The sequence below is a fragment of the Rutidosis leptorrhynchoides genome, chromosome 2, assembly GCF_046630445.1.
Source record: "Rutidosis leptorrhynchoides isolate AG116_Rl617_1_P2 chromosome 2, CSIRO_AGI_Rlap_v1, whole genome shotgun sequence".
Taxonomy (NCBI): Eukaryota; Viridiplantae; Streptophyta; class Magnoliopsida; order Asterales; family Asteraceae; genus Rutidosis; species Rutidosis leptorrhynchoides.
The window spans coordinates 642293870-642314180 of record NC_092334.1 but is presented as its reverse complement, the minus strand read 5'-3'; the positions used below and the strand labels follow the sequence as shown (position 1 = coordinate 642314180).

The following is a 20311-nucleotide window of genomic DNA, read 5'->3' as shown; positions in this document are numbered from 1 at the left end:
TAAAGTTCAAGACAATTGTTCAAGAATAAAATAGTTCATGAAGAAGCAGGCATCTATAATTAATGCATATGAATAATTTTCATCTGTAACGTCTGCAAATTACATGCAATTGAAAACCTGAAGCTATAATAAGTTTATCAATCTCCATAAACTATAAACTCAAGTGACAACATTTGTAGTCGAAAACTTCAACATATCAGTATTCGCCATTCGGTGAGCTTGGAACTAAAGTTTTGTAGCTTTTAACATCCGCTGCAAACTTAGTAACTGTAATATAAAAATGCACAACATTTCCAATAGACCCTCAATTCAAAACTTGTTAACCATAATCGTTATGCTAAACAATTACCTAATGACCTTTTCGGCGACCACCCTGCTTTTTGCCACCCTTCTTGCCGCCTTTACCAGACCCGTGACTGCTGGAACCTCCACCAAACACATGGCTGCTGGAATCAACACTTTTAAAACCACTGAGAAACCGAAATCAAATCGTAATTCTTGATATGCAACCATAACAAAATCACATATTCGAATCATCTCGCATAACCATTACACCAGAAACCGAGATCTGTTTCAACGAATGTGTTTAAATGTTCAGTATTAAGTAGCATATTAAACAAGTGGAGTATATAGATAGTATATGATATCTTTTAAAAAAACAACTCAAAGATATTTATGGAACTGACGACTGACACTTCAAAGGTTTAACCATTTTTGCATCCTACAGATAGAGAACTCCTTCCCTTTATAAACTAGAAAACGGAGACAACAAATACTTTTCAATATTTCCAGTTTTCTTTCTAGCCATATAAAAATTACCAACCATTTTCTAAAAAGTTATTGATAGAATATGAACTTGAAACTATTTAGACATCAAATTTCCAAAAAAAATGGGAACATATGGGGAACAGTACTTTTTTACATAGACAGAGATATATGTGAACTGGAAAACACTTAAAAAAGTAAATACTATTTCTTTTTTTTTTTTTTGAACGACGGAAATTTTATTAATAAATGAAGCCCTCAATTACAAAGGCTTTAGGAGCCATAAGTTCCAATTAGAAACTATGTTACTCCTATTTTTCACCCAAGAAAAAGAATACTATTAATTTAAGAAATGAATTATATCTGCAGCAAGTCAATCAGACCCATCCGACCTGTTTTGACCTGAACTCATTTGACCTTATTCCATTCCTTGAGTAAACCCCTTTTGTCCCAAACCCATTTTGACCAGTTTAAATACCCAAACCAACCCAACCCACCCCACTCAATTTGCCACATTAATGCATGGCATCTGTAGCTCCATATCAGAAAGAAACAAAACTAATCCAAAGGATTAATTTCAAAACAATTTCAACTAAATTCTAGGTCTTCACAAACAAGAGTACATGACTAATTATTAACATAGATAAATGAATGTTACTAGCAGCAGGTTTCAAGATAAACTTTCATAAAGTAGATAGCTTAATAAAAAATACAGCATAGTGCACAACAAAGCTTCACGAGAGTGATCTAAGCTCTTACTATACAAGTGGTTATATGCGTCTAAATATCTTACAAGGATAGAGAAGTTTCTTAAGATTATTTTCTGAGTAAGCGGCTCATATGTTATCCTAGAAAAAGAGCAGAACACTAAAAGGAAACGTTTCCCATTTCAAATTGGACAAAAACCGTTTCCAGTATGCCAAACATGGCTCGACCAATTCAGAAGTCTAAAAAGTACTTCGTATATCAATACATGGATCTTGTATTGGCAAAATGGGTAGGTAACAGACTCGATAAGACATAATAATGGGCCTGGTGAAATAGGAAATGAGTAAAATAATAATATAACAAGTTCTCAGTCCAAATGGGTAGTGTTGGGTTCATGCAAATACAGTTTTTCTTTTCTATCTATAATAATCAGGTTGACAGGCTTTTTCCCGCCAGTTTCTTAACATACTCACTGCCGGTTGAAGTACCAGATAAAAATAACATACGCACAACGTGTTTTTTTCCATTTGTTGACTGCAGTTGTAGTTATAATATTTGTTATTTTTGTTTATATATAAATATAAACTCAAACGAGTCACTGGAGACTCGAGGGAGAAACCATTAGTTATAATCATAGGGTGTTTTATTCCATTTGTTAACTGCAGTTTTCGTTTTATTATTTGTTAAAGATAACAATAACCAGTTCATCAGAGAAAGATAACAACAATCGGTTCAACGGAGACTCAAGGGAGAAAGAAACCATTATTTTTAATGATGTGGCGTTTTTTCCATTTGTTGACGGTAGTAGTAGTTTTATTATTTGTTATTCTGTTTATATATAATATATAGACTCAAACGGGTCAAATAGGTTGGGACGGATGACACTGTTTTCCAGTCATTGACACACACAAATTGTATTGTTTGTGAGTTTACCACCTATTGAAGTTACTTTTTTCTAAGGCAGAACCTATTGAAGTTACAGATAAAGATGACATGGAAAAAATGATTTACGTCTGAGACTCACAAGGGAAATACAATTATTTTCGATGATGTGGTCAACAATGCCACAGGCTGCCACATAAGGTCATTTCTCTACATTGAAGCTTATGGTGATTATTTATGGAGTGTAGCAGTTCGATTTGATTCGAAGGGCAGAACGTCATTAGTTTGACTAAAAAAATCATACAAATGCTGACATGTTTGATAAAAACGTAATGAAAGGTTGTTGTTCAGTTCAGTTTATGTATTATATAGGTTCATTCTTATCTGATAAACAGTCGATATTAAGATTTAAAAGGGATTAGTGTCGAGGTTGTGATGATATTTGATTCTGTGTTAATTAATAAAAAGAGTTAATCCTGGCAAACAACCAAAACAGTTTTTGGAAAGTTCATTGGGTGTTGGGTTGACGTGTTGGTTTTGGGCTTGTGGGTTGTATTTGGGTCAACCCGGTCAACTTTGGTTGGGTTAGTTTCATGGGTTGTGGCTTTGATAATTATCAAAGATTATCTAACAAAGAAACCTCGGTCACAAGGTTGACCCCGCTTATCCATTACATCAAAACAAAACTTAATGAGCATGACTTAAGCTCTTACTAATAGTATACCGGTGGTTATTTGTGACTTAACATCTCAAATAAATAGATATGTTTCTTAAGAACATCTGTTGATTAAAAGACTCAATTTATATCCTAGAAAAGAAGTAGAACATTTAAATATCCACATCTCATAGTCATGTTCAATTTTTATATCCCTAGTAGCAAAGGCAAGACCTGGAATCATCAATCACTATACGCCTGTGTGTATGGTCATAATCGAACCAAAAAACAGAACCAATACCGTTCTACTAAAGTTCCGAACTACCATTAAATAGAATTACCTAAGACTCTAAGAGTCCTGCACATATTAACTAGAGTCTTACAGAGCTATCAGGTTCACTAACCAGTTACATGTTAGCCAGAAATCATCGAACAAGAAACATTCTAATGTAATTACATAGTCACTAAGACCACTGCCTATGGTTTATGGTTTAGCCGTTTAGCCACATGATTCGCCATAGCAATGGCCCCATAAGCACCAACTAGCCATAGCTTTGCCGTGGGATCCTTAGCCATACGTATGGCGGAAGAGGGGAGAGAGAAAAGAGTATTTGTTGGGATTTGTAAGTTGTACATTTTCCTTTATTGAGTTGTACTCTAATTTTAAGGTAATATTTGTTGTGATAGGTGATGTTTAGTTACGGGTTTGTTTTACTCCGTAGTGTTTTTTTTTGCTGATGTGGTAGTTAAGGGAATGAAAATTTTAGCCACGGTAGGAAGTGGTCTAACTAATCTGGATCACATTCTTTCGGTCTACTTTACATCCCCCTACCAACTTATAATAGACCATTATAAGAATATTTAAACATACAAACAGAACATATGCGTCATATGAAAGGATGTAGTATTACTAACCCAAATAGTCGATATCTTTGCATATCGAGTTGAGTTCCATCCTAGTCGACGTCATATCCATGCTTGTAAAATTCGATTCCCTTTCTTTCCTCATCGCTTTCTTCTATCCATTTTTGTTAAAAGTTCAGTTCAAGCTCTGTCCACATAACAATTAAAGGGCACAAACATAATTTTGTGTCAACAACAACAGTTTACTTGATTAAAGCATCTAAACCACACAACATATTACTACACCATTGAATATCATCTTGAACAATTTCTTTACATAACAAGCTAAAGTTAGAGTATTAAAAGTTGCATCTAGTAAAGAACATAATTTATCAAAAGGCCTTTGACATATCGGTATATAAGGTTGCGAGTTCGAGTCCCGCCATGAAATATTTGTAATTAGGGGTGTTTGACGTTCTAGAATAAAGTAAATACTATATATAAATTTGGTCCTAGATACATCCATAAGCCATTACTATTAGATAATTCTGCAAAACCTAATCCACAAAATGCATTCTCCTCTAATTTAACCGATAGATTAAATTAGTAAAACCAACAAGGGTCATTATATACAATCCATGGCACAACCATAAATCAAAACCAACCGACAAGGGACAATATATACAATCCATGGCACAAAGACATACATCGAAACCATCGACATATATCGAAACCATCGAAACTGACAAGGGACATTATATACTCTATGGCACAAAGCCATATATTGGAACCATCGAAACCGACAAGGATCATTATATACAATCCATGGCACACGTAGGTATATATTGAAACCATCGAAACCGACAACGATCATTATATACAATCTATTGGCACAAAGCCATATAACGAAACCATCGATACTGACAAGGACATTATACACATCCCATGGCACAAAGCCATATATCGAAACCATCGACACCGACAAGGGACAAAATCCATGGCACAAAGCCATACGTCGAAACCGACAAGGGCATTATATACAATACATGGCACAAAGCCATACGTCGAAACCGACAAGGTCATTATATACAATCCATGGCACAAAGCCATATATCGAAACCATCAAACCGAAAAGGGACATTATATACAATCCACGGCACACAACCATATATAGAAACCATCAAACCGAAAAGGGTCATCATATACAATCCATGGCACAAAGTCAGAAACCGACAAGAAACATTGTATACAATCTATCGCACAGAGCCATATATCGAAACCATCCAAACCGACAGGGTCATTATATATAATACATGGCACGAAGCCATATATCGAAACCGATAAGAGACATTATATACAATACATGGCACAAAGCCATATATCGTAGCAATCGAAACCGACAAGCGACATTATATACAATTCATGGCAAAAAGCCATATATCGAAAGGATCGAAACACCGACACTGGTCATTATATACAATTAATGGCACAAAGCCATATATCGAAACCATTGAAACCGACAAGGAACATTATATACAATCCATAAATCGAAACCGACAATGGTCATTATATACAATCCATGATACAAAGCCATACATCGAAACCATCAAAACCGACAAGGGGCATTATATACAATCCATGGCACAAAGCCATATATCATAACCATCGAAACCTGCAAGGGTCATTATATACAATTCATGGCACAAAGCCATATATCGAAACCATCGACATCGACAAGGGACATGAAATACAATCAATGGCACAAAGCCGTATATCGAAACCGACAAGGGACATTATATACAATTCATGGCACAAAGCCATATTCGAAACTATCGAAACCGACAAGGACCATTATATACAATCCATGGCACAAAGCCATATATCGAAACCATCGACAACGACAAGGGACATTAAATACAATCAATAGCACAAAGCCATATATCGAAACAGACAAGGGACACATTATATACAATCCAGGGCACAAAGCCATATATCGAAACCATCAAAACCGACAAGGGCCATTATATACAATCCATGGCACAAAACCATATTTCGAAACCATCGACACCGCCAAGGGACATCATATACAATCCATGTCACAAAGCCATTTATCGAAACCGACAAGGGGCATTATATACAATCCATGGCACAAAGCCATATATCGAAACCATCAAAACCGATAAGGGTCATCATTATATATAATCCATGGCACAAAGCCACATATCGAAACCATCAAAACCGACAAGGGACATTATATACAATCCATGGCACAAAGCCATAAATCGAAACCATTGAAACCGACAAGGGACAATATATACAATCCATGGCACAAAGCCATATATCAAAACCATCGAAACCGACAAAGGACAATATATACAATCCATGGCACAAAGCCATATATTAAAACTAACAAGGGACATTATATACAATTCATGGCACAAAGCCATATACCGAACCGACAATGGGCAATATATACAATCCACACAAAGCCATATATTGAAACCGACAAGGGGCAATATATACAATCCATGGCACAAAGCCATATATCGAAACCATCAAAACCGAAAAGGGTCATTATATACAATCCAGGGCACAAAGCCATATATCAAACCATCACAACCAACAAGGGTCTTTATATACAATCCATGGCACAAAGCCATATTTCGAAACCAACAAGGGACATTATATACAATCCATGGCACAAAGCCACATATAGAAACCATCGAAACCGACAAGGGACATTATATACAATCCATGGCACAAAGCCATAAATCGAAACCATCAAAACCGACAAGGGACAATATATACAATCCATGGCACAAAGCCATATATCGAAACCATCGAAACCGACAAGGGACAATATATACAAATTCATGGCACAAAGCCATATATTAAAACCAACAAAGGACATTATATACCATTCATGGCACAAAGCCATATACCGAAACCGACAAGGGGCAATATATACAATCCATGGCACAAAGCCATATATCGAAACCGACAAGGGGCAATATATATACAATCCATGGCACAAAGCCATATATCGAAACCATCGAAACCGATAAGGGTCATTATATACAATCCATGGCACAAAGCCATATATCGAACCATCCCAACCAACAAGGGTCATTATATACAATCCATGGCACAAAGCCATATATCGAAACCATCGAAACCGATAAGGGTCATTATATACAATCCATGGCACAAAGCCACATATAGAAACCATCGAAACCGACAAGGGACATTATATACAATCCATGGCACAAAGCCATAAATCGAAACCATCAAAACCGACAAGGGACAATATATACAATCCATGGCACAAAGCCATATATCGAAACCATCGAAACCGACAAGGGACAATATATACAAATTCATGGCACAAAGCCATATATTAAAACCAACAAGGGACATTATATACCATTCATGGCACAAAGCCATATACCGAAACCGACAAGGGGAAATATATACAATCCATGGCACAAAGCCATATATCGAAACCGACAAGGGGCAATATATATACAATCCATAGCACAAAGCCATATATCGAAACCATCGAAACCGATAAGGGTCATTATATACAATCCATGGCACAAAGCCATATATCAAACCATCACAACCGACAAGGGTCTTTATATACAATCCATGGCACAAAGCCATATTTCGAAACCGGCAAGGGACATTATATACAATCCATGGCACAAAGCCATATATCGAAACTATCGAAACCGATAAGGGTCATTATATAAAATCCATGGCACAAAGCCATATATCAAACCATCACAACAGACAAGGGACAATATATACAATCCATGGCACAAAGCCATATATTAGAACCAACAAGGGACATTATATACAATTCATGGCACAAAGCCATATACCTAAACCGATAAGGGGCAATATATACAATCCATGGCACAAAGCCATATATCGAAACCATCGAAACCGGTAAGGGTCATTATATACAATCCATGGCACAAAGCCATATATCAAACCATCACAACCGACAAGGATCTTTATATACAATTTATGGCACAAAGCCATATTTTGAAACCGACGAGGGACATTATATACAATCCATGGCACAAAGCCATATATCGAAACCATCGAAACCGATAAGGGTCATTATATACAATGCATGGCACAAAGCCATATATCATACCATCACAACCGACAAGGGTCATTATATACAATCCATGGCACAAAGCCATATATCGAAACCGACAAGGGTCATTATATATAATCCATGGCACAAAGCCATATATTGAAACCGACAAGGGGCAATATATACAATCCATGGAACGAAGCCATATATTAAAGCCAATGAAACAAACAAGGGACATTATAAACAATCCATGGCACAAAACTAAATATCGAAACCAACAAGGGACATCATATACAATCCATGGCACAAAGCCATATATCGAAACCATCGAAACCGACAAAGAACGACATATAAAATCCATATATTGACACTATTGAAACCAACAAGTGACTTATTTACAAACCATGACTGAAAGGCATATATTGAAACCAATAAGCGAATTATTTAAAAGACATGGCACAAAGCCATATATCGAAACCAATACAAGCCATAACAAAACCATATATCGAAACCAACAAGCGAAATATTTACAAACCATGATGCAAACTCATATAGAACCATCAATTTATGTAGAGAACTAGCATGAAACCCACCTACGAATATTATATACAAGCCATGTCACAAAGCCACATATCGGAACCATCGAAACCATCAATCGACTAATATACAAGTCATGCCACAAAGCCATATCGACCCATCAATTTAGGTTAACTTTTGACTAACATCAAAACCAACAAGGGAAAAGTTTTACAAGCCATAGCATGAAGCTATACACCGAAACAGTCAATTACACAGATTTTGGGTGACCATAATCTAACCAAGAAGAGGGCTTTTTTACCAGCCATACCGAAACAGTCACTTGCAAACAAATTTTTGTAAACCAACATTGCAACAAGAAAACCTACAAGGCACTATTTCGAAAGCATAAACCCACTTTGAAAGGATAAACCACCAAAACTTCAGTCAACGAATCAAAAACTAATACTCGGTACTACAATAGTTAATTTCTAACAGAAATGGCAAACGAACAGAGACTGTAAAGTATAAACCCTTTCAATAACTAGCAAATTACAAAGCAACGGAGTAACGATTATCATCAGCAGCAAAAACACGAGTATAAAGAGGTTACAGAAAGCATTAAGCGACAATTACTTCAACATATATATCAAGATTAAGATTAAAGATCGATCGATGTTTAATTAAAACAGAAAGTTAAACGAAAAAGAAATCTAACCGTTGAAATCAGCAAGCATCGCCAAAATCTCGACTATCAATGGCGGATACTTCGATCTTGAGGAGTTTCAACAGAGATGGCCGATTGTAAAATCGAGGGTTTTCAGGCGATGACATCACGCGTAATCTGGAATCTCGATTATCTGTGTCGGATGTTTCGATCTTGATGATTTTCGATAGAGAGGGCCGATTATAATCTGTAGGGTTTTCAAGTAATGACATCACGCGTAATCTGGAATCTCGATTATCTGTGACGGATATTTCGATCATTATGAGTTTCAATAGAGATAGCCGATCATAATCTGAAGGGTTTTCAACGCGTATTTGGAGGTTTTTCAGCGCGTGAAATTACGCGTATGTAGCAGTACCGTATGCATAACGCGTATGCAGTACTGATGTGTGGAGGTGTGGAGGTGTGGAGGGCTGGGCTTTTCTTGTACGTCTATATGGGCCTATGATGGGCCTGGTAAAAATGTACTCCGTATGAAATTGCATTGCATTGAAATACTAGCAAAAATAAATTGGGCTTTTAAAATTAAAGTTATTTATTATTATTAATAAATATTTTTATTCTTGTTCTTGTTAATTTTAAATTATTAATTGTTAAAATTGATTATTATTATAATTTTATATATTTATTTATGGAGTATTTACTTATTTATTCTTAATTAGTTTTATTGAAATTATTTTTATAATTATTAAACTATGAAGTTGTGGGCTATAAATTATTTTATTGATTTTAACGATGACTTTTAGGCATGTCGTTTACACGGTAGAAAGTGTTGTACATAACAGTTCATTATTGTTTTTAGGGTGTCAGTTTTTGAAATGTGCAACACTTTTAAACTTGTTAAATGATAGCTCTAAATTAGTTTGTCTAGATAAACAATTATTTAATTATCAGTTTATAACCCGCGATTTCGCGGGATTTTACAATAAAACTTTGGTATAAATGAGTGTTACGAGAATTAGCATCCACAAAGCAAATCCGTCGATAACCTTATTGTCTATTACTACATCATAGTAGTTTCAAAAACAATCTATATAGTCTAATATTTGAATATTAAAAGAGAGCAAATAAATGAAAACGCATGACATATTATCGTATGTTGGCATTAAACGTCCTCAATTCTTGAGATCTTTAAAGCAGCAACACCTTATATAGTCTTCAAAGTTGATGTGAACCACCCAAGTTCTCCAAGTTGAGTGGGGTCTCACTTTACGTTTCAAAGAAAACATATATGTGGTTGACACATCATCAGCCATTTGATCAATGAAACCTTTAATAAAACAATTTACAAGTCAAGTGGTAGTGTAAATATAAAGTTCGTAATTCAACTCAATGTGTATACTAATAATAAGACGACATAAATAAGAACCTTGTTGTTAGGCGTTACTTGTAGGTCGTTATCTTCATGCTCATGATTAAACTTTTACGCCAATTTTCCTCCCACAGTCTAGTGCTGACTGATCCCCTGTTACGTTGCCCACTTGTATGCTGAGTAACAATGATCCACATTTAGAGTGCTGAACGGAAGATATAACACTATAGGCTAATGTAACATGCCATCAAATTAGTCCGCGATGTGAAGCAAAAAAAAAAAAAAAAAAAGGCTTATGTAACATAACATCAAACATATTCCTAATGAAAAGTGGTCTTCAACCTATGTTAAGAACAAACGTAAGTATCAAACCATTTTTAAATAGCTGACCAGACTTTGGGTAAACATCCTTTGATCAGTAACAGTAACACGTGTTACATTCCCAATTTGATTCACCATCCTCTCCAACAACCTTCTTACCAGACTTTGTGCCACAAGCATTGCTATAAGCAACATGAACCATTCCTCATCAAAGTATACATACAAAACAATGATAAAGGTTCGTCATTTAATGAACACACGATCTAACTAAGTAAGTTTGCTTATTTCAACTTCATATAGTTAAAACAAAAACCAATTTGAATCTTTATTAAAACATTACAATCGTACTCAGTGACTCCATACATTTATAAGCGTAGTTTTAAATAACTTCAATTTTTTTAATTCTTTTTATTATTATTATGTTTAACTTGGTGTTCAAAGTTGACAGTCATCTCAGTATGTTAAAAGGACTTGGGGTTCCCATTACTTTTTGAAATGGGCAGGTCACAGATGATTTCTTATAGATCATGATTGACTTTCTTAAAAAAGACATACCAAACACATAAACTTGCTTGAATGCCAAAAGAGTGCATGTTCTAAAATATCAGTAATAAACTGTATAATTTATAATACTCTTAATACTCAGAGTATCATTACTACTTCAATATAATAGTAAGTAGTCTTCCTAAAATGTGAAACTTTGACCCATTTAACCATGAATAGTGTTAATTGGGTTAAGTGTGTTTCTCACTCCAACGTTCGAAAATGATCTAATTAGGTAGATGTAGACTTTCTCAAAAATGTATGACAACTTAGAAGTCATTAAAATAAGTATAGTTTTATTGCAAACAACATCCTTTACTGTTATTCAATACTAAGGTCAATCGATCGCACCTATTTATACAATGTAGTTTGTAGGCCATTTTTGAGAACATAAATGATTTTCTATATTTTACCTCACGCAATTTAGGTAAATGTACAATATATCTAACAAAATTTTAAACTCTTAACCAATACAGTAGTTATAACTTCGTGGTTTAAACTCTAAGCAAAGAAATAAGGTATTACCAGTTCTAGAGCTCTGTTATCCTCATTTGATCCAACATCCGTTTAAGTTACCTAAAAATGTCCAGTCGGTTCGTGCCTGAAACAAAAATAAAAAAAGAGAGATTTTGCTTTCTAGATGTGTTCTCGGTTTCATACAATGTAAAAAAAGAAAATGTCATGCAGTTTTAAAATGATAAGTCACATAATTACAAGTAGGAAATGGAGGAATAAATTGGTTTATCTTTTGGTGGATCGGCGTGCTACCATTCTGATAGAGGACGCCTTATCATCATCAATTCTGATGTCACACCTATGGATATTGAACCGCAAAAAGAGATGGTCGATTCCCTTAGAAGTCTGGAAAACAAATCCCAGAAAGCTAGTTGTTGTTGAAGACAAAGCTGAGTAATCTTTCTGTTTTTTCTGGTGTCGTATCATTTGGGCTGTAATATAATGAGGGGATAAATATTTTGAAAAGTCTGATGTGCTTTAGTCTACTTTACGGTCTGTTCCAGAGATTTTGTGTAGAAGAAATGAAGGGGAATGAAGGGGAAGGATTGTGAATCCTTTCAATTTGGAAGGAAGAGATGATGGGAAAAATACACTGAATTCTCCTTCCCTTTCATTTCCTTTCTCTCTCAAACTTAACTCTGGAACATCAATTTCATTTAACTTCTTTCCCTTTCATCTCCCTTCTCTCCAAAATTACACTCTGGAACAGACCCTTAGTCTGTTACAGACTGATTGTTTTGTATGCCCTTCTTGGTGATCAATAATATAACCTTTAAAAAAAACATAATTACAAGTAGGTAGTAAGAAATAATCTTACACGTAAGCCATCAGTTTGAGCCATGCCTTCGTTAAACACCTGATTCTTATTCAGATCCTATGAGCAATTGAAATAAACTTTGTTAATACGATAAAAACCAACTCTTATAAACACACAATCCCAAATCATCATCAATTATACCAAACCCTAAATGTTTAAATCCAAAAAAAACGACAAATAAAATTCCCCACAAAGGATGACTATTTTTCATATCTTTTAAAGAAACTGATTGACCGTCACAATTGGAGTAGTCTTCACCTGGTTATTTGAAAAAATCGGATATAAATGAATAAAAAGTAAGTAAATAAACTAAAATCCCTAATCAAAACTTAATGGAATTACCATTGTGTTCTGCCATAGATCTGCCAATACGAAAAATAAAAGAGAAATTAGAAACAAAACATATTCAAATCCAAAATAGAATAATTAGGCATAACCAAAATCAAAATTGAAAGAGACAAAAGTAAATCGTATTTGAATAGATGAAATCCAAAGTTTAAAAATAAAAGATATGAAGATTTAATTAAAAAAAACCCAATAAAACAATAATTCATAAGAATACTTACCTTGAAGCTATTAAAAAAAAATTCATTTAAAACCCTAATTCATAAAAATAGTTACCTAATTCATAATGAAGCTATTCGACTTCACCGTCTCTAATTCAGAATCACGACTTCACCGTCCCTAATTCAGAATCATGAATTCACCGTCCCTTTTCCTGAATTAAAAAAATAGAAGATATGATGAAATAATTAAATAATCAAAGGAGTTGAGGCACTTTTTTGAATGGAAGTTTTAGGGTTTTGAATCATGGAATAGAAGGTGAAAGATACAGAGAAACGTATGTAGGGAGAGGTTTTTTATTTCTGAAACCGTTTTGGGTAAGAGGGTAATTATGTTACGTAACTGTCGATTAAAAATCTAAATGACGTGATTTGGTATTTAAATGGATAAGATTAAATTAAAGAAACACATCCAAGGGTTGAGATTTTGACATGTAGGAATTTTTATAATCTAATGATGCCATAAAAGTTTTCTAATTATAGATAAGAAAGACTAGTGTTGTCCGTTTGTGTTTGATAAATCAGCGAATAAAATTAAGTACTATGATTTTAGTTATGATAAGAATGTTGGATTGGATATTAACCCGTTTGTCATATCGCGTACAAATGCACAAGTTAGATAATTTCTTCATCTTCAGAATCCGAACAAAAAGAATGTCATATGATTCCATTTATATTAGGCGAAAAATAAGAATATATAAGTTGGTGTATAAATGTGTATTTTTGTTGAAAAAATGTTTAAATTGAACCACTGAGAAACCGAAATCAAATCGTAATTCTTGATATGCAACCATAACAAAATCACATATTCGAATCATGTCGCATAACCATTACACCAGAAACCGAGATCTGTTTCAACGATTGTGTTTAAATGTTCAGTATTAAGTAGCATATTAAACAAGTGGAGTATATAGATAGTATATGATATCTTTTAAAAAAACAACTCAAAGATATTTATGGAACTGACGACTGACACTTCAAAAAGGTTTAACCATTTTTGCATCCTACAGATAGAAAACTCCTTCCCTTTATAAACTAGAAAACGAAGACAACAAATACTTTTCAATATTTCCAGTTTTCTTTCTAGACATATAAAAATTACCAACCATTTTCTAAAAAGTTATTGATAGAATATGAACTTGAAACTATTTAGACATCAAATTTCCAAAAAAATGGGAACATATGGAGAACAGTACTTTTTTTACATAGACAGATATATGTGAACTGGAAAACACTTAAAAAAAGTAAATACTATTTTTTTTTTTTTTTTTGAACGACGGAAATTTTATTAATAAATGAAGCCCTCAATTACAAAGGCTTTAGGAGCCATAAGTTCCAATCAGAAACTATGTTACTCCTATTTTTCACCCAAGAAAAAGAATACTATTAATTTAAGAAATGAATTATATCTGCAGCAAGTCAATCAGACCCATCCGACCTGTTTTGACCTGAACTCATTTGACCTTATTCCATTCCTCGAGTAAACACCTTTTGTCCCAAACCCATTTTGACCAGTTTAAATACCCAAACCAACCCAACCCACCCCACTCAATTTGCCACACTAATGCATGGCATCTGTAGCTCCATATCAGAAAGAAACAAAACTAATCCAAAGGATTAATTTCAAAACAATTTCAACTAAATTCTATGTCTTCACAAACAAGAGTACATGACTAATTATTAACATAGATAAATGAATGTTAGTAGCAGCAGGTTTCAAGATAAACTTTCAGAAAGTAGATAGCTTAATAAAAAATACAGCATAGTGCACAACAAAGCTTCACGAGAGTGATCTAAGCTCTTACTATACAAGTGGTTATATGCGTCTAAATATCTTACAAGGATAGAGAAGTTTCTTAAGATTATTTTCTGAGTAAGCGGCTCATATGTTATCCTAGAAAAGGAGCAGAACACTAAAAGGAAACGTTTCCCTTTTCAAATTGGACAAAAACCGTTTCCAGTATGCCAAACATGGCTTGAACAATTCAGAAGTCTAAAAAGTACTTCGTATATCAATACATGGATCTTGTATTGGCAAAATGGGTAGGTAACAGACTCGATAAGACATAATAATGGGCCTGGTGAAATAGGAAATGAGTAAAATAATAATATAACAAGTTCTCAGTCCAAATGGGTAGTGTTGGGTTCATGCAAATACAGTTTTTCTTTTCTATCTATAATAATCAGGTTGACAGGCTTTTTCCCCCCAGTTTCTTAACATACTCACTGCCGGTTGAAGTACCAGATAAAAATAACATACGCACAACGTGTTTTTTTCCATTTGTTGACTGCAGTTGTAGTTATAATATTTGTTATTTTTGTTTATATATAAATATAAACTCAAACGAGTCACTGGAGACTCGAGGGAGAAATCATTAGTTATAATCATAGGGTGTTTTATTCCATTTGTTAACTGCAGTTTTCGTTTTATTATTTGTTAAAGATAACAATAACCAGTTCATCAGAGAAAGATAACAACAATCGGTTCAACGGAGACTCAAGGGAGAAAGAAACCATTATTTTTAATGATGTGGTGTTTTTTCCATTTGTTGACGGTAGTAGTAGTTTTATTATTTGTTATTCTGTTTATATATAATATATAGACTCAAACGGGTCAAATAGGTTGGGACGGGTGGCACTGTTTTCCAGTCATTGACACACACAAATTGTATTGTTTGTGAGTTTACCACCTATTGAAGTTACTTTTTTCTAAGGCAGAACCTATTGAAGTTACAGATAAAGATGACATGGAAAAAATGATTTACGTCTGAGACTCACAAGGGAAATACAATTATTTTCGATGATGTGGTCAACAATGCCACAGGCTGCCACATAAGGTCATTTCTCTACATTGAAGCTTATGGTGATTATTTATGGAGTGTAGCAGTTCGATTTGATTCGAAGGGCAGAACGTCATTAGTTTGACTAAAAAAATCATACAAATGCTGACATGTTTGATAAAAACGTAATGAAAGGTTGTTGTTCAGTTCAGTTTATGTATTATATAGGTTCATTCTTATCTGATAAACAGTCGATATTAAGATTTAAAACGGATTAGTGTCGAGGTTGTGATGATATTTAATTCTGTGTTAATTAATAAAAAGAGTTAATCCTGGCAAACAACCAAAACAGTTTTTGGAAAGTTCATTGGGTGTTGGGTTGACGTGTTGGTTTTGGGCTTGTGGGTTGTATTTGGGTCAACCCGGTCAACTTTGGTTGGGTTAGTTTCATGGGTTGTGGCTTTGATAATTATCAAAGATTATCTAACAAAGAAACCTCGGTCACAAGGTTGACCCCGCTTATCCATTACATCAAAACAAAACTTAATGAGCATGACTTAAGCTCTTACCAATAGTATACCGGTGGTTATTTGTGACTTAACATCTCAAATAGAAAGATATGTTTCTTAAGAACATCTGTTGATTAAAAGACTCAATTTATATCCTAGAAAAGAAGTAGAACATTTAAGTATCCACATCTCATAGTCATATTCAATTTTTATATCCCTAGTAGCAAAGGCAAGACCTGAAATCATCAATCACTATACGCCTGTGTGTATGGTCATAATCGAACCAAAAAACAGAACCAATACCGTTCTACTAAAGTTCCGAACTACCATTAAATAGAATTACCTAAGACTCTAAGAGTCCTGCACATATTAACTAGAGTCTTACAGAGCTATCAGGTTCACTAATCAGTTACATGTTAGCCAGAAATCATCGAACAAGAAACATTCTAATGTAATTACATAGTCACTAAGACCACTGCCTATGGTTTATGGTTTAGCCGTTTAGCCACATGATTCGCCATAGCAATGGCCCCATAAGCACCAACTAGCCATAGCTTTGCCGTGGGATCCTTAGCCATACGTATGGCGGAAGAGGGGAGAGAGAAAAGAGTATTTGTTGGGATTTGTAAGTTGTACATTTTCCTTTATTAAGTTGTACTCTAATTTTAAGGTAATATTTGTTGTGATAGGTGATGTTTAGTTACGGGTTTGTTTTACTCCGTAGTGTTTTTTTTGCTGATGTGGTAGTTAAGGGAATGAAAATTTTAGCCACGGTAGGAAGTGGTCTAACTAATCTGGATCACATTCTTTCGGTCTACTTTACATCCCCCTACCAACTTATAATAGACCATTATAAGAATATTTAAACATACAAACAGAACATATGCGTCATATGAAAGGATGTAGTATTACTAACCCAAATAGTCGATATCTTTGCATATCGAGTTGAGTTCCATCCTAGTCAACGTCATATCCATGCTTGTAAAATTCGATTCCCTTTCTTTCCTCATCGCTTTCTTCTATCCATTTTTGTTAAAAGTTCAGTTCAAGCTCTGTCCGCATAACAATTAAAGGGCACAAACATAATTTTGTGTCAACAACAACAGTTTACATGATTAAAGCATCTAAACCACACAACATATTACTACACCATTGAATATCATCTTGAACAATTTCTTTACATAACAAGCTAAAGTTAGAGTATTAAAAGTTGCATCTAGTAAAGAACATAATTTATCAAAAGGCCTTTGACATATCGGTATATAAGGTTGCGAGTTCGAGTCCCGCCATGAAATATTTGTAATTAGGGGTGTTTGACGTTCTAGAATAAAGTAAATACTATATATAAATTTGGTCCTAGATACATCCATAAGCCATTACTATTAGATAATTCTGCAAAACCTAATCCACAAAATGCATTCTCCTCTAATTTAACCGATAGATTAGATTAGTAAAACCAACAAGGGTCATTATATACAATCCATGGCACAACCATAAATCAAAACCAACCGACAAGGGACAATATATACAATCCATGGCACAAAGACATACATCGAAACCATCGACATATATCGAAACCATCGAAACTGACAAGGGACATTATATACTCTATGGCACAAAGCCATATATTGGAACCATCGAAACCGACAAGGATCATTATATACAATCCATGGCACACGTAGGTATATATTGAAACCATCGAAACCGACAACGATCATTATATACAATCTATTGGCACAAAGCCATATAACGAAACCATCGATACCGACAAGGACATTATACACATCCCATGGCACAAAGCCATATATCGAAACCATCGACACCGACAAGGGACAAAATCCATGGCACAAAGCCATACGTCGAAACCGACAAGGGCATTATATACAATACATGGCACAAAGCCATACGTCGAAACCGACAAGGTCATTATATACAATCCATGGCACAAAGCCATATATCGAAACCATCAAACCGAAAAGGGACATTATATACAATCCACGGCACACAACCATATATAGAAACCATCAAACCGAAAAGGGTCATCATATACAATCCATGGCACAAAGTCATATATCGAAACCGACAAGAAACATTGTATACAATCTATCGCACAGAGCCATATATCGAAACCATTCAAACCGACAGGGTCATTATATATAATACATGGCACGAAGCCATATATCGAAACCGATAAGAGACATTATATACAATACATGGCACAAAGCCATATATCGTAGCAATCGAAACCGACAAGCGACATTATATACAATTCATGGCAAAAAGCCATATATCGAAAGGATCGAAACACCGACACTGGTCATTATATACAATTAATGGCACAAAGCCATATATCGAAACCATTGAAACCGACAAGGAACATTATATACAATCCATAAATCGAAACCGACAATGGTCATTATATACAATCCATGATACAAAGCCATACATCGAAACCATCAAAACCGACAAGGGACATTATATACAATCCATGGCACAAAGCCATATATCATAACCATCGAAACCTGCAAGGGTCATTATATACAATTCATGGCACAAAGCCATATATCGAAACCATCGACATCGACAAGGGACATGAAATACAATCAATGGCACAAAGCCGTATATCGAAACCGACAAGGGACATTATATACAATTCATGGCACAAAGCCATATTCGAAACTATCGAAACCGACAAGGACGATTATATACAATCCATGGCACAAAGCCATATATCGAAACCATCGACAACGACAAGGGACATTAAATACAATCAATAGCACAAAGCCATATATCGAAACAAACAAGGGACATTATATACAATCCAGGGCACAAAGCCATATATCGAAACCATCAAAACCGACAAGGGCCATTATATACAATCCATGGCACAAAACCATATTTCGAAACCATCGACACCGCCAAGGGACATCATATACAATCCATGTCACAAAGCCATTTATCGAAACCGACAAGGGGCATTATATACAATCCATGGCACAAAGCCATATATCGAAACCATCAAAACCGATAAGGGTCATCATTATATATAATCCATGGCACAAAGCCACATATCGAAACCATCAAAACCGACAAGGGACATTATATACAATCCATGGCACAAAGCCATAAATCGAAACCATTGAAACCGACAAGGGACAATATATACAATCCATGGCACAAAGCCATATATCAAAACCATCGAAACCGACAAAGGACAATATATACAATCCATGGCACAAAGCCGTATATTAAAACTAACAAGGGACATTATATACAATTCATGGCACAAAGCCATATACCGAAACCGACAATGGGCAATATATACAATCCACACAAAGCCATATATTGAAACCGACAAGGGGCAATATATACAATCCATGGCACAAAGCCATATATCGAAACCATCAAAACCGAAAAGGGTCATTATATACAATCCAGGGAACAAAGCCATATATCAAACCATCACAACCAACAAGGGTCTTTATATACAATCCATGGCACAAAGCCATATTTAGAAACCAACAAGGGACATTATATACAATCCATGGCACAAAGCCATATATCGAAACCATCGAAACCGATAAGGGTCATTATATACAATCCATGGCACAAAGCCACATATAGAAACCATCGAAACCGACAAGGGACATTATATACAATCCATGGCACAAAGCCATAAATCGAAACCATCAAAACCGACAAGGGACAATATATACAACCCATGGCACAAAGCCATATATCGAAAC

The 20311-nt window shown here is 34.8% G+C and overlaps 1 long non-coding RNA gene across 7 annotated transcripts; it reads right to left on the bottom strand.

Moving 5' to 3' along the window:
- Positions 1-53: 53 nt before the first annotated feature.
- Positions 54-13474, bottom strand: LOC139894632 (uncharacterized). 7 transcript variants are annotated; one of them, XR_011775123.1, is made up of 9 exons: positions 13335-13474; positions 13056-13075; positions 12714-12770; positions 12095-12327; positions 11906-11981; positions 10574-11041; positions 9196-9442; positions 3926-4061; positions 54-568 (listed from the first exon to the last, which is right to left on the bottom strand). It is a non-coding gene; the product is annotated as an uncharacterized lncRNA (long non-coding RNA). The 7 variants fall into 7 exon arrangements; XR_011775124.1 differs by having other exon boundaries at positions 10574-11019; XR_011775127.1 differs by having other exon boundaries at positions 10574-10692.
- Between the last annotated feature and the right edge of the window lie 6837 nt (positions 13475-20311).